The sequence below is a fragment of the Gorilla gorilla genome, chromosome 3 (genome assembly GCF_029281585.2).
Source record: "Gorilla gorilla gorilla isolate KB3781 chromosome 3, NHGRI_mGorGor1-v2.1_pri, whole genome shotgun sequence".
Classification (NCBI taxonomy): domain Eukaryota; kingdom Metazoa; phylum Chordata; class Mammalia; order Primates; family Hominidae; genus Gorilla; species Gorilla gorilla.
In genome coordinates this window covers 70373023-70399749 of record NC_073227.2, presented here as the reverse complement: position 1 = coordinate 70399749, position 26727 = coordinate 70373023, and the positions used below count along the sequence as shown (strand labels likewise).

The 26727-nt window shown below is 42.4% G+C and overlaps 1 protein-coding gene and 1 long non-coding RNA gene across 4 annotated transcripts in view; one reads left to right on the top strand and one right to left on the bottom strand.

The window, feature by feature from the left end:
- Window positions 1-23949, bottom strand: part of LOC129533134 (uncharacterized) — a 47043-nt gene extending 23094 nt beyond the window's left edge. For both annotated transcript variants that reach the window (XR_008679176.2, XR_010133383.1), the window contains exons 1-3: window positions 22951-23949; window positions 15625-15740; window positions 13959-14057 (exon numbers count right to left, since the gene is read on the bottom strand). This is a non-coding gene — a long non-coding RNA (uncharacterized lncRNA). The remainder of the gene's footprint in view (window positions 1-13958; window positions 14058-15624; window positions 15741-22950) is intronic.
- CEP135 (centrosomal protein 135) overlaps window positions 23889-26727 on the top strand; it is an 83920-nt gene continuing 81081 nt past the window's right edge. Inside the window, exon 1 of one of the 2 annotated variants that reach the window (XM_055385050.2) lies at window positions 23889-24170. The gene's annotated coding sequence lies outside the window, so the exon portion shown is untranslated. The remainder of the gene's footprint in view (window positions 24171-26727) is intronic. The other variant, XM_019026093.4, reaches the window with a different exon arrangement.

The window sequence follows — 26727 nt, the reverse complement described above, 5'->3', positions numbered from 1 at the left end:
AAGGGAGCACGGTTGATCCCATTTTGTCAAGTGGAAAATTAAGAGCATTCCCATTCTCTCTTTAGCATCCATTGATTTATCCAACTCTTCTTGAATATTTTAATACATCTGTACTACCTCTTGGAGGTTTCAGGTATCTGTAGAGAATATTTCTGAAAGTTCTGTTTGTTAGCATCCAATTTTGGAGTGTTAGAGAGGTGAAACAGGCCCTGTCTGTGTATCAGAATATTCCTCTTCCAATGCATTTTTCCCTTAAGAAGAAAAATAAATATACTCTATTTATGTGCAAGGTTTAGATAGTATGTTACCGGAAAGGGGTCCCAATCCAGACCCAAGAGAGGGTTCTTGGATTTCGTGCAAAAAAGAATTTGAGGCAAATCCATAGAGTAAAGCAAAAGCAAGTTTATTAAGAAAGTAAAGGAATAAAGAATGGCTACTCCATAGCAGAGCAGCGCCATGGGCTGCTCAGCTGCTTGTACTTATTGTTAGTTCCTTCTTGATTATATGGTAAACAAGGGGTAGATTATTCATTAGTTTTCCAGGAAAGGGGTGGATAATTCCTGGAACCAAGGGTTCCTCCCCTTTTTAGACCATATGGGATGACTTCCTAACATTGCCATGGCATTTGTAAACTGTCATGGTGCTGGTGAGAATGTCTTTTAGCATGCTAATGCATTCTAATTAGCGTATGATGAGCAGTAAAGGTAATCAGAGGTCATTCTCCTTGCAATCTTGGTTTTGGTGGGATTCAGCTGGCTTCTTTACTGCTAACTGCTGTTATCAACAGGATCTTTGTGACCTGTATCTTGTGCCAACCTCCCATCTCACCATGTGACTTAGAATACCCAGCCTCCTGTGAATGCAGCCCAGTAGGTCTCAGCCTTATTTTACTCAATCCCTGTTCAAGATGGGGTTGCTCTGCTTCGAACGCCTCTCACAAGTATTGTTTCACTCAGAATGGCTCAAAACATGAATTTTATATCCTCGGCCGGGCGCGGTGGCTCACGCCTGTAACCCAGCACTTTGGGAGGCTGAGGCAGGCGGATCACGAGGTCAGGAGATCGAGACCATCCTGGCTAACAAGGTGAAACCCCATCTCTGCTAAAAATACAAAAATTAGCCAGGCATGGTGGCGGGCGCCTGTAGTCCCAGCTAGTCGGGAGGCTGAGGCAGGAGAATGGCGTGAACCCGGGAGGTGGAGCTTGCAGTGAGCCGAGATTGCGCCACTGCACTACAGCTGGGCAACAGAGCAAGACTCCGTCTCAAAAAAAAAAAAAAAAAAATTTATATCCTCACATCCAATTCTTCCCCTTGCTCCTGGATAATAACTCAGGCAAAATCCATGACTTTTCTGGTTTCTCTGTTGTAAAACAAGCCCTTAATCAGTAATTAAAATATCTAGTTCCATTTTATAACCAAATCTTTAAACACAGCTTATGATCAATATTCTCATCCTTCTCCAGCTTGGGCCTGCTGCCAGCAGAGAAGAAAAGGGAGGTGGTCACGGTCACGTTCTTTACTCTAATCATGCCCACTTCCATTCTTCCCCTCCCTGAATTGCTGATGGAGAGCAGGAGAGCTCTCACTTGACCAATACTGCTATGACCCAGCCTCTGCCCTCTGGCCCTACCAGGTGTTTAAACCTGTCTGTTTTGCTGTGGGTTCTTTGGGGATCCTCCTCCCTTGAGAGAGAGAGAAACAAGAAACAAGTGGGCAAGCCAGCCTGGACCTAGGAAATAGACCTGTATCAAGCCCAAGTCAACAAGTGAGTATTTTCATGTTTCTGCACAGTTAGGACTTTCTGAGCAAGTTTTTCTGGAGTCCAGATGAAAGAACAAGCTTTAGAAGTTAAATTATGACTATGACTGAATAGGTAATGAGACAACTGTAGAGAGATTTGTCTCCCCAGAGGTCTGTGTTTACACTTCAGAGGAGCAGGGTGGGAGGGGGTAAAACCTGCAACCAAGAAAACATCCCAAGAGCTGTAAATGAGGAGAAGCTTCTCTTATCTTCCCCCAGACACTTATTTGCATTCCAAAAGATAAGCAGCCCAGAGCTTTCCCTTTACTTCCCCAGCAAAATTGGTGTACACTAGAAAGCAGAGGTTTCTCTCCCTTTCTCAGAAGGGGAAAAGAGAAAGCTGACCCTCTCATATATAAGCTCTCAGATGCATAATTTTGAGGGGGGCTTTCTCTCCTGCAGTACAGAACCTAGTACATATAAGAGGACATCTGGCTTTCATCATATCACTCTAGGGGGTTGGGGCAAGGGAACTGATAGTTATTGACATGAATTATAATAACTTTGTTCTCTGCTCCAGAAACTTTATATTTGCATTCAGAATAACATAAATAAATACAGGTATTAAAAACCTATCAGCCATTGAAAGAAGACTGTGCATGGTTCTGTCAGAGGTTTGTGAACAAGAGCAACTCCATCTTAAATAGGAACTGGGTAAAATGAGGCTGAAACCTACTGGGCTGCATTCCCAGATGGTTAAGGCATCTATGTCACAGGATGAGATAGGAGGTCAGCGAAGAAACAGGTCATAAAGACCTTGCTGATAAAACAGGTTGCAGTAAAGAAGCCAGCCAAAACCCACCAAAACCAAGATGACCACGAGAGTGACCTCTGGTCGTCCTCACTGCTGCACTCCCACAAGTGTCATGACAGTTTACAAATGCCACAGCAACATCAAGAAGTTACCCTGTATTATTTAAAAAGGGGAGGCATGAATAATCCACCTTTTGTTTAGCATATAATCAAGAAATAACCAGAAAAATGGGCAACCAGCAGCCCTTGGGCCTGCTCTGCCTACGGAGTAGCCATTCTTTTATTCCTTTACTTTCTTAATAAACTTGGCCTCACTTTAATCTATGGACTCACCCTAAATTCTTTCTTGCATGAGATCCAAGAACCCTTTCTTGGGGTTTGGATCGGGACCCCTTTCCAGTAATAGTTCTTCACTGGAGCATATGTGATTCATATGCTAAAAAGGCTAATGTAATGCTGAAACTGCCCTTACAAAGATTATGACAGCAAGAGAAATTTAGCATGGCTGACTCTATCTTGCTTGTAGACTCATGGGCTGGCTGTACTCACTCACTCCTGGGCACAGGCCAGGCTAACCATGCGATGAATTTAGTTTACAGTTTAACTCTGAAGCAAGGATGATAATAGTCCTTCTCTAAGACGGATTCCCTCCTTGTTGAGGGGCTGAAACTGCCTTTATAAGACTAATGAAAGGCCACAAGATTAGGATTTTGGGAAGGGCCTACATTCTCCTAAAATATAGACATAGTTTCTATAATCCCTTACTGTTCAAGAGTCATGTAGCCAGAGGTCAGAAGATTTGTCACTTCCCCGTTTGCTCCTGTAGATAACATCACTATTATAGAACCTAAGATTGGTCTTTTGAGATGTTTTTCAGACTTTAGCATTCCGGAAACCAATTGACCCCACCCAGACCCATGAATTATTACTCAGCTGGTCTTGTGGCCCCCACTCAGAGGCAGAATCAGCACATGAGGACTGTTTCCACACCCCTATGACTTTATCCCCAACCCATCAGCAGCACCAATTCCCTAGGCCCCTGCCCATGAAATTTTCCATAAAAATCCTAGCGTCTGAGTTCTCTGGGAGACTGATTTGAGTGATAACTCTAGTCCTTCACTCAGCTGCCTTGCATTACATAAACTCTTTCTTTACTGCAATGCCCTGGTCTCTGTGAATTGGTTTTGCCTGTGCAGTGGAAGAAGCAAGGATGAACCCATTGGGTGATTACAGTAATAGACTGTTTGATATACATTGAGTGTGCTGTGCAGGTATAGTAAGAGAAATAAGCATATCTCAATACTCAGCTATAATCTAACACAATCATTTCTGGGAATACATTTTAATAAAAAAACTGAGAAACTAGACTGTTTCTACTCCAGAGGAGTTAGCCAGATAAGGGATAGGCTTGGAGACCATGTCAAGTGAGCAAAAATGGAAGGACCTGGGTTATTTATTCTGAAGAGTTATCACATGCATGAGACAAAAAATTCATTTCTTTTGATTGCTTGGAACAAATTGCTCATACTTACGGAGAAACAGATTTTAGCTTCATATAAAGAAGACTTTTTCCAACAAAGACGTTCAGCAATGCAATGAGCTGCTTTAACAAGTAGAGCACTCTCTTTTGTCATTGGACTTGTTTAGGTGGCAGCTGGGATGGCCATCTGTTGGAGAGGTTGCAGAGGAAGTCTGTGTTCTATGTTGGAGGTTGGTCTAATTGAACTTTTAGGACTCTGATAACTCTATGTCTCCACAAAGTTTAATTGATCTTTGTCTGAATATTTCCATATTTGGTCATTGTCCTGTGGAGCTCCCTTTCTTGGCAGCCTGCTATATTCCCAGAATTGTGTTAACTTCCTGAGTTCAAGTCAAGGCTCTATGATTTACTTCATGATTTCTGGTAAATTACTTAATCCCGCCTGTAACATTGTGAAACCAATACTTCCTACTTTTAGGCCTATTATGGAGATTAAATGAAATGGTACTTGTAAAACATGAATTGTGTAAAGCAGCACTCACTAGAACCCAGTAATACACAATGGCTATGATTAGTTTATTAGTCTCTTAGCTTCTTGTCTGTCTCCATCCTTCTTTCACTTGGCTACCTACTCACCCTTCACATCTCACTTAGTTTTCATTTATATGCCTCTTATTTCCAGTGAGTTTGAGTCTCTTCTTATGGTAAAGAGCCATTTGGCAAATTATATTTTCATACTTGTGCCTACTGTTAAATTATTTTTCTAATTTATTCTACTATTTGTTAGTCATTTTACTGTCAATTTATAGGATCTCTTTCTATATTAGGTTTACAATATTAGTTGCAAATATTTTCCTGGCTTATTCTTTGTCTTTTGATCATAGAACTTTTGACGTGAAGCAGGCTTGTTGTTCTAATATTTTTACTGATTTTATTTTTTTACATAGGGTCGCTCTCTATTGCCCAGGCTGAAGTGCAGTGGCACAATCCTGGCTCACTGTAGCCTCAACCTCCCCAGGCTCAGGTGATCCTCCCACCTCAGCCTCCCAAGCAGCTGCACACAGCTTTTAGGTTGGTGCAAAAGTAACTGCGATTTTTGCCATTAAAATAGCAAAACCGCAATTACTTTTGCACTAGCCTAATAATTTTTTTATTTTATGTAGGGAAGGAATCTCTCTATGTTGCCCAGGCTTGTCTCGATCTCCTGGGCTCAAGCAGTCTACCTGTCTTTGCTTCCCAAAATGCCTAAGGCACCGTGCCCAGCCTGTTGTTTTTAATATAGTAGTGTTCATCAAGTCTTTCATTCATACAGAGGTCGTGAACCTCTACCTCTATTTCTTACTGACACCAAAAAGTGATTAAAAGGTATAACTCCTTGCGCTATCATTATGAAATGAAAATGTCTGCTGTTGTTGTAGACACACAAACTGCTACATCATCAAGATGCTTCAGCGCTGTGCTTTTAAAAGGGACCCTTTCTTGATATAATTTTCCAGTGTCTCTGCTACTAAAGAATAGCTTCTCATAACATCTGATCATTTACACAGCTTGAGTGTCTTTTGTAGCCAAGGTACTACAGAGGCTCCACTACAAGGCTCCAGACAGGCTGGAACTATTGTAACCATTTTCTTTACCTGCCAAGTAATCAGGTTGCCAGTCAAACCGTACACCTATGGAATAGGGAAATTGAGTCCCTGCTGCTTAAATAAAAGGCCCTGAATTAGCTGGCAGTAACACTGACGTTTTAGATTCATCTCTGGCCTAGTCACTACAGGGAAGCAACTGTGTTATACTGGAGAGAATACTGGACTTTGTGTCAGAAGGCTTGATTCATTTACTTCAGTGCAGTGCGATTCAATTCAATTCACATTTCCTGATCTTCTATTAAGGCCAGATAGTCTGCTTGGGTTATGGGTACAAAGAAGCTGTTTTGTCCCTTAAAGAGCTCACAGTCTAATGGGAGAAACAGGATCATCAGTGACTACAGTAAACAACATCCAAATACACAGACTGTCTTAAAAATACAGAGAAGAAACCTAAGAAAAAGGAACTTGATTTCTCTCTGTTAATTTCTGTTACATATTATGTGCACACACCCAACTATATCCCAGACATTGCTGTTATATCACCTTCAGTGCCTTATATCACAAACGAAACTTACTATTGGTCCCCTGTCCCTTTCCAGCCCCTCTGCCACACCAACAAGATAGCTTCCTGATTATGCCATCTCAGGGTCTTCAGTCTCTGAAACTCTAAACCTTGATGTTTATCTGGATTCCTTCCCCTCCACTCACAGAGGCCCTTGCCTCACTAAGCCCTGCCCATTCTTCCTTTGTAATATTTTGCACATTTCCTTCAGACCTTTATCATGTCATTAAAAAAATCTTCTGACTCTTGTCCTAGATAACATTGTTTTCTGCACCAGTCACTATTCACCATTCCATCCTTCAACTACCCAGATATATTTCCCCCAAACTAATTTCATCATGTCATTTTCCAGCTTTAAAAGGTCAATAATTCTCCATTACATATTGGATAAAATTCAAGCTCTGAAATCTAATATTTGGTGGGTCCTTTAGTCATCTGACTTCACTTTTTATTTTCAGTCTTGTCATTATCTATGCCATTCTGCTTGTCCCTGGCCCCATCAGATGGCTGTATTTATTATTGAGAAAAACATTCTTCCCTATCATTTTTTCCCATCCTGTTATCTCCTCTCCTCCCTTTCTTCCATCCCCACATCTCTTGCTTCCTCTTCTTTATGCATCCAAGTTCTAGTCATTTCAAGGTCCAACTCCAAGTCTTATCTACTCCATAAAACTGAGAAGTAGCTCAGTTTTAGGCTGAGGTCTTCATATCAGACCTTCCTCTGAAGGTCTTCAGAGCGTTTTTTTCTTTTCTGAATTCCTAAAATATTTATTCTGTGGCCTTAACGGGTATTTAAGCATATATGTATCAGATTGCCAGGGCGGCTTAACCAACAGAAATGTATTGTGAAACAATACATTTCTGGAGGCTTGCATTCTGAGATCAATGTGTTATCAGGGTTGATTCTTTCTGAGGGCTGTGAGGGAGAATCTGTTCCATGCCTTTCTCCTGGCTTCTGGTGGTTTGCTGGCAATTTTGGCATTCCTAGTAGATGACATTCTCCCTGTGTTTGCATGATCTTCCCTCTATCTCTTTACATGGTGGTGTTCTTTTTATAAGGACACCAGTCATATTGGATTAGGGGCCCACTCTACTCCAGTATGACCTCATCTTAACAAATTAAAGCTGCAATGACCTTATTTCCAAATGAGGTGATATTCTGAGGTATTTAGAGATAAACTTTAAAGTCCCAGGGTGGGGTGCAGTGGCCTGATCACAGTTCACTGCAGCCTCAACCTCCTGGGCTCAAGCTGTCCTCCTGCCCAAGCCTCTTGAGTAGCTGGGACTACAGGCATGTGCCACCACACCTGGCTAATTCTTTTTTATTTTGTAGAGACAGGTTCCTACTTTATTGCCCAGGCTGGTCTCGAACTCTTGGGCTTAAGCAGTCCTCCCACCTCAGCCTCCCAAACTGCTGGGATTTCAGGCATGAACCACTGCACCCAGCCCATTTGTGATCATTGTTAGCAGCAGCTTGAGGAAACTAATACAAGGAGGAAAAGTAGGGAAGGGACCAGATACACTGATGGAATCAGCATAAGTCAGGTTGGAATCAGCTGGGCCATGCACTGATGGAATCAGCTCTGGCCCAGGAAATTCCTGCCTTTCACACCCCACACCCTGAGCAAGCAAATGCCAAGGAGCTGCTGGAAGACAGGTTAGTCTGGGGAGACAAGTTAGCCTACGCATTTCTATCACAGTGTCCAGGAGCGTCATCATCTATCTTTCTTATTGTTCCCTAGAGAAGACCACATTAATAGCAGCCAGAAAAGAGCTTGTTGATGTCCGGCATGAATAATGCCTGTCTGTGCCCACAGAGTTTGCTCAGCCTGCCATGGATCCTTCCTGCTGGGGGCACCTGCAGAAGTCATGAAGATGGGGAAGGAAAGCATCCACCCATGCCTAAGGTGAAACCGTATGGAACCAGCTCACGATTCTCTACAGCAGAAGACGGTGGGAAACACTCCGCCGGAGACAATCCTGCTGCTTTTAGCCCCACTTCATTTCCACTTCCAGAGCTACCTGGTGCCACCTGTGCCTTTTGAGGTTTCTACAGAGTAGTTAGGTTGCTCCTGAGCTTTTCCCACTGCTGGATGAGATTCAAAATTTTCAGAGCTAAGTCAGTTTCCAGCTGTCCTTCTGCTGTGCAATCCTCAAATTGTATTGATATTGTCTTCTCTACAATCTCTTTGTCCTGATGGTTTTTAAAAAGCACCTTAAAAATTCCTTTATTGGCCGGGTGTGGTGTCTCATGCCTGTAATCCCAGCACTTTGGGAGGCTGAGGCAGGCGAATCACTGGAGCCCAGGAGTTGGAGACTAGCTTGGGCAACATGGTGAAACCCCATCTCTACAAAAAATACAAAAGTTAGCCAGTCATGGTGGCGCACTCCTGTGGTCCCAGCTACTCGGGAGGCTGAGGCGGAAGAATCACTTGAGCCCAGGAGCAGGCAGGTTGCAGAGATTGTGCCACTGCACTGCAGCCTGAGCAACAGAGCAAGACTCTGTCAAATAAATAAATAAGCCCTTTATTGTAGTTTTAGGGGAGTGAAGGAGGGAGAGAGCTGAAATAACTGTGTATGTTTAACCTGCTCTCCTTAGTTAGATGGTGCAAACTTTTCATCTGAAGATTTGTGCCTTGATTCACTTCTGGAAAATTCTTAGCTGTTATCTCTTCAAGCCTGACTTCTCAGCTATATTTGTTTTTCTGTTGCTACAAAAACAAATCACCCAAACCTTAGGTATTATCTCATAGTTCTGCAGGTCAGAACTCTCTAGGTGGGCTCTGCTCCCTAAATCAAAGTGCCTGGGCTCTTATCTAGAGATAAGAGAATCTGGGGTAGGGCCTGCTCATTCAGATTGGTGTAAGGAATTCATTTCCTACAGCTGTAGGGCTAAGGTTCAGTTAACAGTTGCTGGCTGTAAACAGGCTCTCTCTCAGCCCCTCTAGGATGTTTGCATTCCCCTCAAACTGCCCCTTCCATTTTTGAGCCAGTAAGCCAGCTTGTTATGTCCTTTTTTTTTCATCAAGTCCTTCTTATACTTCACTGCTTTTGTTTGTTTTGTTTTGTTTTGAAGTGAACCATCTTTCTACTCTCTATCTCCATGAGTTCAATGGTTTTAAGTTTTAGCTCCCACAAATAAGTGAGAACATACAAAGTTTGTCTTTCTCTGCCTGGCTTATCTTAACACAGTGGCCTCCAGTTCCATCCATGTTGTTGCAAATGACAGAATCTCATTCTTTTTTATGGCTGAATAGTATTCCATTGTGTATATGTACCACATTTTCTTTATCCATTCATCTGCTGATGAACATTTAGGTTACTTTCAAATCTTGGCTACTATGAATAGTGCTGCAATAAGCATAGGAGTGCAGATATCTCTTTGATATACTGATTTCCTTTCTTTTAGGAATATACCTGGCAGTGGGGTTGCTAGATCATATGGTAGCTCTATTTTTAGTTTTTGGAGGCATCTCCAAACTTTTCTCCACAGTGGTTGTACTGATTTACATTCCCAACAATAGTGTACGAGGGTCCCTTTTCTCCATATCCTCTCCAGCATTTATTATTGTCTCACTTTTGGATAGAAACCATTTTAACTGGAGTGAGATGATATCTCATTGTAGCTTTGATTTGCATTTCTCTGATGATCAATTTCATATACCTGTCTGCCATTTGTATGTCATCTTTTGAGAAGTGTCTATTCAGATCTTTTGCTCATTTTTTAAATTGGATTATTATATTTTTCCTTTAGAGTTGTTTGAGCTCCTTATAGTTTCTGTTATTAATCCCTTGTCAGATGATAGTTTGCAAATATTTTCTCCCATTCTGCAGGTTGCCTCTTTGTTGACGGTTTCTTTTGCTGTGCAGAAGCTTTTTAACTTGATGTGAACCTATTTTATATTTTTGCTTTGGTTGCCTGTGTTTTTGGAGTATTACTCAAGAAATCTTTGCCTAGTCCAATGTCCTGGAGAGTTTCCCCAATGTTTTCTTGTAGTAGTTTCATAGTTCGAGGAGTTAGATATGTCTTTAATCCATTTTGATTTGATTTGTATATGAGAGTGGTCTAGTTTCATTCTGCATATGGATATCCAGTTTTCCCAGCACCATTTACTGAAGAGACTGTCCTTTCCCCAATTCATGTTATTGGCACCTTTGTCAAAAATGAGTTCACTCTGGATGTATGGATTTGTTTCTGCATTCTCTGCTCTGTTCCATTGGTCTATTTTTATGCCAGTACTATGCCATTTTGGTTACTGTACCTCTGTAGTATTATCTGAAATCAAGTAATGTGATTCCTCCAGTTTTGTTCTTTTTGCTCAGGGTAGCTTTGGCTACTCTGGGTCTTTTGTGGTTCCATATCAATTTTAGGATTTTTTAAAATTTCTGTGCAGAATGTTATTGATATTTTGACAGAGATTGCATTGAATCTGTGTTGTGGGAATTCAGGGACCCCGAACAGAGGGACTGGCTGAAGCCACGGTAGAAGAACATAAATTGTGAAGATTTCATGGGCATTTATTTATTAGTTCCCTAAATTAATACTTTTATAATTTCTTATGCCTGTCTTTACTGCAATCTCTGAACATAAATTGTGAAGATTTCATGGACATTTATCACTCCCCAATCAATACTCTTGTGATTTCTTATGCCTGTCTTTACTTTAATCTCTTAATCCTGTCATCTTCATAAGCTGAGGATGTATGTTGCCTCAGGACCCTGTGATGATTGCGTTAACTGCACAAATTGTTTAAATAATATGAAATCTGGGCACCTTGAGAAAAGAACAGGATAACAGCAATGTTCAGGGAACAAGGGAGACAACCATTAGGTCTGGCTGCCTGAAAGCTGGGCAGAACAAAGCCATATTTCTCTTTTTTCAAAAGCAAATAGGAGAAATATCACTGAATTCATTTTCTCAGCAAGGAACAGCCCTGAGAAAGAGAATGCGTTCCTAGGAGGAGGTCTCTGAAATGGCTGCTCTGGGAATGTCTGTCTTTTACAGTTGTAGATAAGGGATGAAATAAGCCCCGGTCTCGCGTAGCGCTCCCAGGCTTATTAGGATGAGGAAATTCCCACCTAATACATTTTGATCAGACTGGTTGTCTGCTCTCAAACCCTGTCTCCTGATAAGATGTTATCAATGACAATGCATGCCTGAAACTTCATTAGCAATTTTAATTTCACCCCAGTCCTGTGATCTCACCCTGCCTCCATTCGCCTTGTAATATTTTATTACCTTGTGAAGCATGAGATCTCTATGACCCACACCCTACTTGTACACTCCCTCCCCTTTTGAAAATCACTAATAAAAACTTGCTGGTTTTGCAGCTGGGGGGGGGGGGGGCATCATGGAAACTGCCGACATGTGATGTCTCCCCTGGACACCCAGCTTTAAAATTTCTCTCTTTTGTACTCTTTCCCTTTATTTCTCAGACCGGCCATCACTTAGGGAAAATAGAAAAGGACCCACGTTGAATATCAGGGGCTGAATTTTAGATTACTTTAAGTATTATGGACATTTTAACAATATTTATTCTTCCAATTCATGAACATGGAATATCCTTCCATTTTTGTGTGTCCTCTTCAATTTCTTTCATCACATGTTTTATAGTTTTGAATTGTAGCAATCTTTCACTTCTTTAATTAAGGTAATTCCTAGGTATCTAATTTTATTTGTAGCTATTGTAAGTGGGATAACTTTTAAAATTCTTTTTTAGATTGTTCACTGTTGGCATGTGGAAATGCTACTGATTTTTGTAAGTTGATTTTGTATCGCACAACTTTACTGAATTTATCAGTTCTAATACTTTTTTGGTGGAGTCTTTATGTTTTTCCAAATATAAGATCATATCATCTGCAAACAAGGATAATTTGACCTCTTCATTTCCAATTTGAATGCTCTTTATTTTGTTCTCTTCTCTGAAATTCTCTAGCTAAGACTTCCAGCACTATGTTGAACAACAGTGGTGAAAGAGGGCATCCTTGTCATGTTCTAGATCTTACAGGAAAGGTTTTTTCTCTCTTTTAGTATGATACAAGCTGTGGCTTTTATTATGTAGAGGTAGTTCCTTCTATACCCAGTTTTTTGAGATTCTTTTTTGAGAAAGGGTCTCACTTTGTTGCCCAGGCTGGAATGCAGTGGCGTGATCTATCTCTTCACTGAAGCCTTGACCTCCCGACCTGAAGCAATCCTCCCACCTCGGCTTCCCAAGTAGCTGGGACTACAGGTGTGTACCATCACACCTGGCTAACTTTTGTATTTTCTTGTAGAGATGGGATTTTACCTTGTTGTGCAGGCTGGTCTCCAACTCTTGGGCTCAAGCAATCTGCCCACCTCAGCCTACCAAAGTGCTGGGATTACAGGTGTGAGCCACTGTGCCTGGCCCTTTGAGGTTTATCATGAAGGGATATTGAATTTTATCAAATGCTTTTTCAGCATCAACTGAAATAATCATATAGTTTTTGTCCTTCATTCTGTTAATGTGATGTATCACATTGATTTGCATATGTTGAACCATCCTTGCATCCCTGGGGTAAATCCCATTTGGTCGTAATGATCTTTTAAATGTGTTGTTGAATTTGGTTTGCTAGTAAGTCAATTGAACCTCTTTTCTTTATAAATTACCCAGTCTCAGGTATTTCTTTATAGCAATGTGAGAACTGCCTAAAACATCCAGGGACCCTGACCTCAGGCCTTGAAGTTCAGCAGTGACCTTGACTCTGGTCTTCCATGTCACTTGGAACAAAGCTCACTAATGGCTTTCATCCTACTCACCTTTTTGCATTTCTTTTTTGGGTTTTATTTTTACATTTTCTAATTGGTATGTGTTTGGGGCAAAGGGAAGCTAAAGAATAATCTTGACTGGATGGCCGTTGCACAGCCATTTTGCTATGATATTAATCTATGACTACCTCTTTTCAAAAAAGATATCTGTTGTTCACAAAAAAGTGTTAAATTGTACATGTGCAAGATGTACAAAAGTCATCTATAGAACTCAACTCATTGCCTCCTAGAAATTCCATAAAACAGCTCATTAAGGCATGAGAAAAACAGAGGAGGCATAAAAAGTGGAAACGTTAATATATGAATGGGTACAACCAATAGAGCAGTTACATGCTATACAAAGAGTAAGCACATTTTTAGAGTAGAAGTGTTACCAGATTGGAAGTTGGAGTTCCAGGTTCTTGGTGTTGCAAACAAAGAATTGGAGGAGACACACAAATAATGACCCCACAAGATGTATTAAGCAAAGAATGTTCCAGAGAGAAGAATGGGCTGATCCGCGAGTGGTATCAGCCCTGGGTTAACATAGCCTTTGTTCTTTTATACCCCCTTACTACTCTTACTTAACTTTTAGGGAGGAGGTTGCCTATAATTGACATATCAGTTTTCTTGTTGGTTTTCTCTCTCAGTGCACCTGCATGTGCTTGCCATTCCATAATTTTAAGTGTATGTATGATATGCATTCCATATGTATGGGCTTTAAGTAACTTATTATAATAAAAGGTTATACCAGATTTGTTTACTGCAGAAAGCATTGGTTCATTCCTTCAGCTTCCTTATCAGATGGTGCCTTATGCTTGTTTTGGTGAGAACAGGCTGCGGGTTGATTTTCTGACTTCCTTCCCTATTCTCCTGCCTCAATTCCCTCTGAGAGATGTGATCCCCATAAATCATAATAGGTTGCTGAGGGTTGAAGTTCTTTCTTCTATAGTTGCTTCCAGCTGAGTGGGACTGTTGGCCCCACCTAACAGGGGACCACAGAACTCTTACCCTGCTCTATCCAGGGGGAAATTGAGAAGTCTGGGCTTATTTCTTGTAGGATGATGTCTGGGGCTTCAGGCAATATAGCCATTTGTAGCTTGATAGATTCTAAACATGAAGAAATAAATCTGGTTAGCAAATTTACAGTGTAAGGGCCAAAAATGAACAACAGAAGAATTACAGTTAAGGGTCCTGTAAAACGGGCTATCCAACTTTTTGCAGTTGTTTAAACAGAATTTAGGGTGTTTTGTGCAGTTCATAAATTGGTTATATTAGTTACCTCAGTCAGATGTCCCAGTACCTTGCCTGAGGAGTTAATATAGAAACAACATTCTTCTTTTCGAAAAATGCATAATCCCCTCCGTTTAGCTTCGAGGAGACCTAGCCCCCTCCTGTTTTGTAAGACAATGCCTGCCTGGGAATCTATATGTCATTGTTCTTGGATAGCTGCTGTAATTTCTGCCAAAGCCTGTGTTTGTTGTGAAGACAAGTGAAGAGAAATGGACCCAAGTGTGGTTCCTAAAAGTCCTGTTATTGCAGTTGCTAAAGGATGTAATACTGCTGGAACTGCCCTTTTTACAAATGCATGGCTGTGTCTTATATGGAATGGGAATTTTGTACTAGCATTTGCATAAGACAGTCTTGGAAGTAAAGCAGTGATGCCGTAAGTCCCTTTCCATTGGCCCAGAAGACTCATGTACCCTGAATTTCCACATATGAAATACAACTCTTGCCCAGGGTCCAAAGATACTTCATATCCCCATGATGCTAGTTCCAAAGGTGCGTCTGAGTCACTAGAGGAAGTTCCAGTGAGTTGTTCCCATAAAAGTGTTCCAGCCACAGCAAGTTATGCATTAAGCCTAGAGTGGAAAGATAAGCCGAGGTGGAATTTTAAGAATGATCTTTGGACCCCCCAAGCCAAAGCTTGAGCTAGAGGCAAAGATGAATTGTTGATTAACACTGTGGTCCAACCAGTGGAAATATTGGAAGAATTGGTATTACTTGTATATTGAGGTTGCCTTGGATCAGGATACTTTAGGAGGAGGAATTGGTTTTGTTTTCCTAGTTTCCAATATGAATTGATTTTTGTTTCTGAGGAATTATAATGTTTCTCTTGATTTGTCCAACTGAGGACAACCTCATATAAACAATTGTTTAGGGATCCCAGAAAGGTCCCATTCGTTTGGTGGGAAGTGAAACAAATTGGGAATTGGCTTTCTGAGGTTAGGTTGTGAAAAACCCTTACAGGATTTGGGGCATTTGTAAAATTTAAATTTGGGTTGTTTCTTATGATCTGAGATAAGACTGTTAGGAATAAGCTTTCCACAGCTGGACTGGGATATGTAACTTCTGACTGGGGTGGCAACAGTGACTCTGGCATTGACCTTGACTATATCTTCTAACGGTAATGGTAAAACTTCAGCTGATAGTGATCCTGAGGTACAAATGTAACAAGAAGTTAAGTTAGTTAGCGTGGCTAACTGTTGAATCTGTTTAAACACTTGGTATTGAGGCTGGACCCCCAATATTGGTGAAAATAGGATTATGGACATAAAAAGTGGTTCCATTGTGGGGGAAGCAAGCAGTTAAATGATAAATATATATAAATAACTAGGATTACTTACTCCACGGTAACTATGCAACAAACACACCAGCAAAGTCAGTAGGGATTTACCTATCTTTTGGATGCCTTTTAAACAGGTACTTCAGATCCTCCACAGGTTCACAGGGTAGCGACTGATGGGAGCTTTGGGTTCCAGGTCTGGAGCTTTAGGTATTGCAGGCTTGACCCTGGAAAGATGTATCCAACTATTTAATCCTAACACGTTAACTGCAGAGGGTGGTTATTATAACTGAAAAAGGTCCCTTCCATTCGGTTGTAGCTGCTGAGCAGGTGACCCCTCTTTCCATGTTTTAACAAGTACTCTATCTCCTGACCTAATCTTGGGTTGCTGGTTAGTTCCTGGTATGGGAAGCCTTTCGTACCTGAACCTTTGTAATGCTTGTTGAAATTTTCTCAGATTAATTAGGTATTTTATTAGCTCAGCTGTTTCTGGATTAGTTATTCGATCATTAGTTAAGAAGGGTCTCCTGCACAGCATTTCCTATGGGCTCATATTTACTTTTGCCCTTGAGGAGTTACAGAATCTCAAAAGGGGTATGGGTGGTAAACTGACCAAAGTTTCTGATGTTTCCTGGCATAGTTTAGCTAGTGCCCATTTTAGAGTTTGATTAGCTCTTTCTACTTTCCTGGAGGATTAAGGTCTCCATGCTGAACGTAAATAGTATTTAATTCTGAGCACCTTAGCCACCCCTTGAGTTATCTGGGAGACAAAGGATGGGCCGTTATCACTCTGGAGGCTTTGGGATAACTCAAACTGTGGAATTATTTATTTTAAGAGGACTTTTACAACTTCGTTAGCCTTTTCTGCTCTAGTAGGGTAAGCTTCAACTTAGCCTGTAAAGGTATCTATCAGTATTAGCAAAAAACTTGTATCATCTGCAAGCTGGCTCATGGGTAAAGTCCAAATGCCAGTCTTCCCCAGGGTAAGTTCCCCTTCTTTGGACTGGTTCCATTAGTGGAGGGATCTTGTTTCCTGGATTGTTAAATGCACACAGCAAGCAGCCTTGACAGACCTGCTTAACTACTGAGGCTAAGTTAGACCCAATAAAGACCCTGTTTGCTATGGCCAGAGTGGCATCTCTCCCCATCTGGAAACAGTTGTGCAGGGTTTCTAATAACCTTCCATTGGGCTGCTTGAGGGATATATACTTTTGATCCCATATACTACCCAGATCCTTGTTTCTGTCCCCCTTGCTCCCTTATAATCCGTTCCTCCTGTGATGTGTATTCAGGTTCTACTGGGGAATCATAGAAGGGAAGCAGTGCTAAGATTTTTTGAGATTGCGCCTTGAAGTCCACTGCTTTTGCTTACCTGTCTGTCTTTTTGTTCCCTTGTGCTATAGGAGCTAAGGCCTTTTGATACCCTCTACAATGGATTATAGCAATGGCTTTTGGCAAATGTATTGCCTCCAACAACTAGAGAATTTCAGGCCCATGCTCTACGGGCGAGTGGTTCCTAGTTAGTAGTCCTCTTTCTTTCCAAATTGCAGCATTAGCCTTAACCACAAGAAATACATATTTGGAGTCTGTACAGATATTAAGCTTTTTTCCTTTCCCCAATATCAGGACTCAGATAAGAGCAATTATTTCAGCTTTTTGTGCTGACATGCCCTGGGGATAGCAGTTGGACTTCAGTGATAGTGTTGTCATTTACTATTGTATATCCAGCCTGGCATTTCCCATTTGATGCAAAGCTGCTGCCATCTGTGAACCAGTCATTCTCTGAGTCTGGGAGTGGCCAATCTTTTAAATCAGGTCAGCTTACATATGTATGTGTGATGACCTGCTCACATGAATGACCAATTATTGGGCCTGTGGGCAGCAATAGAGGTAATTCAGGGTGTTTTAAGAATTACCTCTGGATTGTCTAGAAGTATAGCCTGGTACTTGGTTAATCTTTTCCTCATCATCCAAATATACCCTTTTATTTCCAAGACTGATTTCACCTGATGTGGTGTTAAAATTTCCAGTGGTTGACCTAGGGTGATTTTAGTGTCTTATTCCACTAAAATAGCAGTAGCTGTTATTGCTTACAGGCAGCCTGGCCACCCCAAGTTCACACATCCAATTTCTTGGAAAAATAAGCAGTTGGTCTGGGTTCTGATCCCAATTTTTGGGTTAGCACCCCCGCAGCTGTGCCCTTCTTTTCTGCTACATGCAAGGAAATGGGCTTAGTGAGGTCTGGGATGCCAAGAATAGGGGCTTGGCCAAATGCCTGTTTTAACTTGACAAAGGCTTTCCTCACTTCTGGAGTCCATTCTACTAACTCACTTTATGGCCCCCTTGTTGCTTCATAAAGGGGCTTTGCTATGAGCCCAAAATTTGGTATCCATATCCTGCAGAACCCCGCCATTCCTGAAAAGGAACAGAGCTATTGTTTGGTATAAGGGGGTCCAGACTGCATATGACTTATACCTCTGGGATATCTTATACCTCTGGGATACCAGGGGATATCTGCTGGGCCCAAGGGTTTAGAATATAGCCCATATATTGGACTTATTGGAGGGCGATTTGAAATTTTTCTTTGACGTTTTATATCCCCTGTCTTCCAGGAAATTCAAAACTTTTACAGTATTTTAGTCAGATGCTTCCTGGGTTGGGCTACACACAAGAAGGTCATCTACATATTGAAGTATGCTTCCATTTTCCAATAATAATGGAAAACCCTATAAAAATCCCTTTATAGGGTTTGAGCAAAGAAATGGGTGCTATCCCAAAAGCCCTGAGGAAGCACTGTCCAAGTGTATTGCTTTTCTTTGGTATCTGGATTTTGCCATTCAAAGGCAAAATGGTGTTGAGACTCTGGGGCCAGAGGAATGGAAAAGAAGGCATCTTTCAGTTTTAGGACCAAGAACCATTTTGCATCCTGTGGCACCTGAGCCAAGACAGTGTATGGATCTGCCACCAATGGATGGATGGGGATAACAGCTTCATTGATTATTCTGAGATCATGTACTAGCTGATATCCCCTGAAGTTTTTAAGATGGATAAAATGGGAGTATTGCAAGGTGAATTGCAAGGCTTTAAAAGTTCATGAGTTAGCAATTCCTGAATTATGGGCCTCCAGCTTGATTGGATATGACTTTCAGTTTGGAAAACAGCTGGAGTCTTTTAAAGCTGTATTTTGACTGGCTTTGCCATTTTGGCTTTCCCTGGTTTCCCGGTATACCAAGCTAGTAGGTTAACCTGTTTGTTAATGGGGTCTGGGACACTGTTTATTTCCCCAACTGTCATCAATCCTGCTGGGCAGTGTTTATATTGTAGTAATTCCCCTATTTTAACCATGACATCTGCCCCCAACAAGCGGACTGGGCAGCTTGGTATTACTAGAAACTCCTATTGGAAAATTTGCTTCTCAAATTGACAAGTTAAAGGAGGATCAAAGGATCTCATTTTTGGCTTCCCCTCCATTCCCATAACATTCATGGACTGGGAGGAAAGTTTTCCTGCACAAGCAATAAAGACAGAGTAATTTGCCTCTGTATCAAAAATAAACTAAATTTGGGTGCCCATGATGTCCAGAGCTACCCGGGGCTCCTCAATAGTAATGATGATTTTCCTGGACAGGGACAGTGAGGAAGACCCCAGGCCACTTCAGTCTTCATCTAACTCCTCCTTTTACACTGCCAGAGTTTTGACTGACCAAGCCCCTCGGTGGGAGCAGGGGCAGTCAACTGGCCAGTGCTAACGGTCATGACTGGTGCCTTCACATTGATGGCAAGGGCCCAGTGCAGGCTTAGTATGGTCCTTTGCCCAATGCCCATCTTTTTTTGCACTTGAAGCAAGAGTCTTTGCTAGCGTTATCTTTGTAGCCCTTTGTGTTTCCCTTGGATGCTCTTTGGGCATTCAAGGCATCACTAATGATGGCTGCCATAATTCTGGCTTGCTGGGTTTTTTTTTTACTCTGTTCCCCTTTTCCTTCCTCCAGTTCATGATTGTTGTACACCATAAAGATGGTGTCAAGGAACTGGTTTTGTCTGTGGCCCCATTTGCAGCTTCTGGAGCTTATGTCTAATATCTGGGGTAGAGTGACTAATGAAATGTTGTGCCATTAATATCTTGCCTTCAGGAGAAGCAGGATCTAAGTTTGTATATATTTTAAAGGCTTCTTCTAGTCTACTATAAAACATGGTAGGATTCTCTTCTTTTCCCTGAGTAATCTCCCTAAACTTATCATAGTTTACTCCCTTTGTTACACCTTTTTTCATTCCCCTCAGGGGTGCCTCAAGAAATTTAGTTTGATTATTCATTCTCACGGGGGTATTATATTTCCAAATGGGTTCAGTAGTAGGGACTGTATCTGCTCCCGATCTGTTGCCCTGCAGGCTACATGCAAAATGTTCATCAGTGTCCTGGTGAGCAGCCTCAAATATTCGTTCCTTTTCCAGAGGTGTGCAACAGGTGGCCAAAATGAATTGCATGTCTCTCCAAGAAAGGTTGAAAGCCAAAGTCAAAGTCTGGAACCCATCAGCAAATTTCTGAGTAACTGCCCAGTTTTTCCTTACATTGTTGGATATCAGTTATTAAGAAGGAGACCTGTACCCTGATGGGACCCTCAGTTCCTGCCACCTCTCTGAGAGGTAGCAGGACAGGTGGTGTCATTGAATATGGTGCTAAGCTAGTATGGGGAGGGATCGCCAGGACCCGTGACTCTTGTCCTTCTTTTGAAGCTTCAAGTGCACTTGGACCTGGATTATAGGAAGGTGGCTGTTGTTCACCCTGACACATATGTACCCCTTGCAAGAGGGGGTTATCTACAGTATTCGGCTCAGTTTTAGGAGTTTCTTTCTGTGGAGAAGTGCTGGGAGCTTTGAAAATGGTAGGCTTTTGGTATAGGGCCATGAAGGCTTGCATATATGGTATTTCTGACCATTTGCCTTGTCTCTTACAAAATAGTTCTAATTGGAGGATGGTGTCATAATTGAGACTTCCATTGACTGGCCATTGCTCTTGACTCCCTAGCTGAAATTGAGGCCAAAAGGTGTTACAATAAAATATTAGGCATTTCTTTCACAGGTTTTCAGGGTCAAATTGATTCCAATGATTGAAGATGCAGCCAAGAGGGGAGTCAGATAGGACTGAAGGAATGTTTCCCAAGACTAATCTGTGGAAAAGAAGAAGGGAGTTGTCAGGCCTCTGAGCCCAAGCCAAGCCATCGCATCCCCTGTGACTTGCACGTATATGCCCAGATGGCCCAAAGTAACTGAAGAATCACAAAAGAAGTGAAAATACCCTGCCCCACCTTAACTGATGACATTCCACCACAAAAGAAGTGAAAATGGCCAGTCCTTGTCTTAAGTGATGACATTACCTTGTGAAAGTCCTTTTCCTGGCTCATCCTGGCTCAAAAAGCTCCCCCACTGAGCACCTTGCGACCCCCACTCCTGCCCACCAGAGAACAACCCCTTTGACTGTAATTTTCCTTTACCTACCCAAATCCTATAAAACTGCCCCACCCCTATCTCCTTTCGATGACTCTCTTTTCAGACTCAGCCTGCCTGCACCCAGGTGAAATAAACAGCCTTGTTGCTCACACAAAGCCTGTTTGGTGGTCTCTTCACATGGACGCGCATGAAAGGAGTCTCATAGGTTCATGAGTTTACATCTAGAGTCTCCCTTAAGGGTGTCCCCTATTGAAGGATCTGGACTGTAATTTTGATCCATTTGGGCATCCCCCAAATGGACCTGTCCTCTGAGTGCCAGACGTCTCTAGCCATAGGTGGGCACCAGTGCCATTTGAAGAAGGATCCTGCCATAATTGGTGACCTATGATAAGTTTCCCTTTAGTTCCTGGGTGTAACCTTTGGCTTCTAGTATCCCTGTAGCTGGCCAAAAGAGTTTCTTCCCAAATGGTTTCCTTAATTATTGTAGTAACTCTAGTTTGAAGGGCAAGGAATTGCAGACTGCCTAATTTAAATTTGTTATTAGAGACTGGCCTCTCAATAAGATAGTAGAGTGCCCTCTGACTATATGAGATAAACCAGGCACAGCAATTTCCCCATGGATCCACTGTGCAATTTATGCAATGATCCGAGAGTCTCCACCAGGAGTTTTCTTTTAGCACCAGATGTACTAAACTAAAACAATCTAGATCTGATCCCTCACAGAAGAAGCAAGGTACTCTCATTATTCAGGTGGTTGGCCCTAATCTTCAGGCTGATGCTAATCCTTGGGCTCCCCACAGTCAGTTACCTATTGCCCTGGCCCTTTGGGTTGGGGGGAGATCTCTAATTGGTCTAAACATGATATCCCAACACAAATGAAGAAAAGAAAAAAAAATAAAACAAGCAGCAAGGCTGGGCACGGTGGCTGGCTGGGCATGGTAGCTCATGCCTGTAATACCAGCACTTCGGGAGGCCGAGGTGGGAGGATCACCTGAGGTCAGGAGTTCGAGACCAGCCTGGCCAACATGGTGAAACTCTGTCTCTACTAAAAATACAAAAATTAGCCGGGCATGGTGGTGGGTGCCTGTAATCCCAGCTACTCAGGAGGCTGAGGCAGGAGAATTGCTTGATCCCGGGAGGTGAAGGTTGCAGTGAGCCGAGATCGTGCCACTGCACTCCAGCCTGGGTGACAGAGCAAGACTCCATCTCAAAACAAAAACAAAAACAAAAACAAAAAAACAAGCAGCAAACAATGTAATAATTATAGCCACACAAACATGCACCTCACTGTTGCAGGGATTGATCTTGTACCCTGTGGGACCCATCTGTTCCATTCCCCAATCAGGTTATCCTGTCACGTTGAGGCAGGAATTTAAAGAAAGTTTTGTACTGCATTTACTCACTCTAAGGATAATAACAAGCAAGGCTATAGGAAGGTCATGGTGACCTAGTCTAAGAAGCCAGGAATGAGCTCCAAACACCACTGAGCAATGGTTAAGAAAAACAAATTCCTTTACTGTTTCTCTTTCCTTAGACCATTAATTATGATTATTTTTGCCTATGTTTAGAAAGATTTGTAGGTTCCTGTTTTTCTTTTGACACAGCTGCAAGGCCACCAGCTAAGCAAAGCCACAAGTTATGCAGATTTCAGCAGTTATGCTATAGATTACGAAACCTGTCACTGTGTGATTTACTGCCTTGGTTCTGCTTCTGTAATTTAGCCTATATAAGCCAAGCTCTGTCTTTGTTCGGGGCTCAGCTTTTTGGATGCAAATCCACGGAGCCAGTGCACACCTTAATAAAATCCTCCTGCTCCACCCATTGGTCTTTCTGGTCCTCTGCTTTCCCGCAACAATGGGAGTCTTCAAGCGGCCAGTGCCTTTTTCGTTCTTAACTGCCCAATCCGTGCCAGCAGAAGGCAGCTTTAAACCAAAGTGAAAGAGCTGAAGCAAAAAAGAAAGAAAATAAAAAGTCCCAGTTCTTCTGGGCTTACCTCCTGGCTGGCTCACCAAAATATGTTACCAGATTGGAAGTTGGGAGTTCCAGGTTCTTGGTGTTATGAACAAAGAATTGGATGAGACACCCAAATAACCACCCCACAAAATTTATTAAGCAAAGAATGTTCCAGAGAGAGGAACGGGCTTATCTTCAAGTGGTGTCAGCCCTGGATTAATATAGCCTTTGTTCTTTTATACCCACTTCCTACACTTCTTTAACTCTAGGGAGGGGATTTCCTATAATTGTCATATCTGTTTTCTTGTTTTTTCTCTCTTAGTGCGCCTGCGTGAGCTTGCCATAATTTTAAGTGTATGTATGATAGGCATTCCGTATGTATGAGCTGGTCAGTCTTCTGACTTCCTTCCCTATTCTGCTGCCTCAGAAGGCCTATTTGGGAGAAAAGTAAACAGGAAAGTATGAAACTCCCTCTGATTGTCTGGGAAATTTTCAGGGGAGAAATGGAATTCTAGGATTTTACTATGTGTTTTCCATCTGTGAGTAGACTATAACGGTTTATTTCAATTTAATTCCACTCACAAATGTTTTGCTGAGTAGAATAGTCTCTGACTCAAGGAATTCACATTTGGGGGCGGCAGAGAGAGACGGATCAACAAATGATTGTATTTTGATGGATGAATTCTATGGTTCTACAGAGAGCCTGCGGGAGATACTATTGTGGGATAATTAATTGCATTGGGTGGTTGTCAGGGAAAGTTGCAGAGACAACGTGATATCTGCGTTTAGGGATTACGTGGTGAGCAGGCGTTCACCTTGCAGGCGAAGGCTACTCCGCTGCAGGGACCGGTACTGGGTCGGCGTTTGTTCCCCGCACGCAGCAGGTGATCCACACCTCCCGCCGACAGGAGGAAGAGGATGCCAGCTCAGGCACCAGCTGAGGTTTGGCATTTGCTGGCCGCGGGCGCCGACCTCCAGGGGGCGCCGTGGCCTCGCGCTGTCCGTGCCGTTGCATTTCCGGGCACTGGGGCTCCGCCATCGTCGCCAAGCGCGTCCCCGCCGCGAGCCGCTAATCGTCCGCCGCTCCCGTTACCGGGGCAACCGCGGCGCCTCCTCCGTGTCGGCCCCGATCGTCCCTCCGCGCCATTTTCAAACTGCTCTAGCGCCGGAGCCCGTGCCTGGACGGAAGGAGCTAGTGGGGGACTCGAGGCCTGAGGGCAATGCGGCTGGAGGCGGAGGCAACGGCGGCTGGAGCTGCCGGTGAGTCCGGACGTGGGAGCCAGGGGGCCAGCTGCGGCTGTGGTGGCGCCTTCGCCTTCTGGGCGGTACCCGCGGACCGGGCTCGGGCACTGCCGGGAGGCCGCGCGGCCGCGGGAGGAAGTGAGGCCCGGCCGGGTCGGACCGGGCGGGGAGGGGCGCGGGGACTCTTCCCACCCACCCCTCTCCCACACCCCCTTCCCGTCAACACCCGACGGTAAAGTTGCAAACCGGAGATTGGGTGGAGGAGAGCTTGGGCCGGCTTGTCAAGGAGCGTCTGTGTGGGCCGTGCAGACAGGCTTGCTGTTGACCAATGGATAGATTTAAACATTAAAATGCCTTCTCAGTGTAACAGTCATCCATGCTCTTTGTAACAAAAATGTCGCAAAGCGTAGGACGACAGCCTTTAATTAACCTTTGCCCAGCTCCTTTGAAGCCTCTCCACTGCTTTCCAGCCTTTACTACTTTGAGTTCAGTAAGAAAGGATTGTGAGATAACCACAGCTAACGGGTTTCTTTGTTGTCGTTTGGGGTTTCTTGTTTATTTTCTTAAGCCCTGTGCACACATACATACAGCATTAAATGTACTGGTTTTCAGACGCCAACCCCCAGAGTTAAGTAGATGGATACTTCTACACATGTATGTATGGGGGACCCCCAAACCTAACCTTTTATGTTGCTTTGCTAGAAACTTAGAGTATAGCCACCATATTTGGATGGGGGTTATGGGGAAAGACAACAGTTCATGGGTGGGGACGGCCTAACATGTTTCTATCTGGGAGGATTTTAATCTGTCCTGTGTATTGAGGCCCTGGCCATGATTTATTGATTCATATTCATTCTCATTCTCTCCCTTCCAAAGCAGGATGTGAGGAGGTATTATCTCTGGGTAACTGGAGTTGGTAGCAAAGAGGGGAAATGTTTTAAGTGGTGCACCCCCTGTAAGTTTACACCCTGCTAGTAGTACACCTGGATTTGTCAGGTGTATTTCTGATGTCTGCAGGAATTTCCCTAAAAACCCTGCATCACTTAGGTGTCTCTTGTGGAAAGAACCTAGGAAATCTATGAGGAAGCCATTCAAAAAAAGTTAACAAGAGCAAAGAGAAAGATATACAGAAAGGAGTGACCAAGGAGAGACTCAGGAGACCTGGTCTCTGATGACTGCCCACCTACTTTGCGGCCCCGTGGTTTTGGAAGAGTTACTTTCTTGAGGCAGCCTGTCCTCATGTTTAAGTAGGGATAATATCATTGGTCTTTCTCCCTCACAGGGTAGCTGTGAGGATCGACTTTTACATGTATGCTCATGCATGTAATGCATTTTTTATATATTGTGAAGAACAACAGATGTAAAACAAAATTTTTATTTGGCTTAGAAATATGAGTACCATGACTACAGTTAGTTAGCAAAGGTCAGAAAAGAGCAGAGTTTCTAAAGAAATGATCTTTGGGCTGAGCGTATTGGCTCACACCTGTAAACCTAGCACTTTGGGAGGTAGAGGTGGGAGAATACCTTGAGCTCAGGAGTTGGAGACCAGCCTGGGCCACATAGCAAGACCCTGTCTCTAAAAAAGGTAACAATTAAAATTAAAAAAAAAAAGAAATGCTCTTTGGATAACTCCATTTTAGGGCAGATTGATAGGAATATATTCATAAATATTTAAAAAGACAAAGATAAAAACTTGAACAGAGGTACTTATGTGTGTCTTTTTTTTCATTGAAATGAAATTTACATGATGAAATGCATAGAGCTTAAGTGTACTATTTGAAAAGTAAATTCTCTAAATGTGTACACTTGTGTAACCACTACCCCAATCAATGTAATATTTTCATTACCCTAAAAAGTTGTGTCTTAACTCTTAACGGGCAATCTGCAGCCCGCCTCACCTCCCCAGACAACTCTTGTTTTAATTTCTGGCCCCATAGTTTAATTTTACTTGTTCATCAACTTCATGTAAATGGAGTCATACAGTATTTGTCTGGTTTCTTTTGCTCAAATATTGTTTTTGAGATTCATCCATGCTGTTGATGTGTATCAGTAGTTCCTTTTATCCCTTAGTATTGCACTGTATAAATATATCATACTTTATCCCTTCTGCTGTTGATGGGGGTTTAGGTTGTTTCCAGTTTGGGGCTACTATGAGTAAAGCTGTGAACATTCTTGTAGAGTCTTTTTGTGAATATTTCTTATTTCTATAAATACCTGGGAATAAAATCACAGGGTTATAGTCTAGAAGTATGTTTAACTTTATAAAAAAAACTGCCAGACTTTTTCCAAAGTGATTTTACACTCCTGTCAGCAATGTGTGAAGATTCCAGTTGCTCCAGATCTTTGTCGACATTTGCTATTGTTGGTCCTTGTAATTTTAGTCATTCTAGTTTGGGAGAAAACGTACCTTGTTGTTTTAATTTGTATTTCCATGTTGACTACTGTTGAGCACCATTTCATATCATCATTCCCATTCAGACACCTATGCGAGGTGTCTGTTTGAGTCTTTAGCACAACTAAATTACAGTTTAGCCCAAATTAATGTTCTTATTGGGATGTTTGTCTTATTATTGAG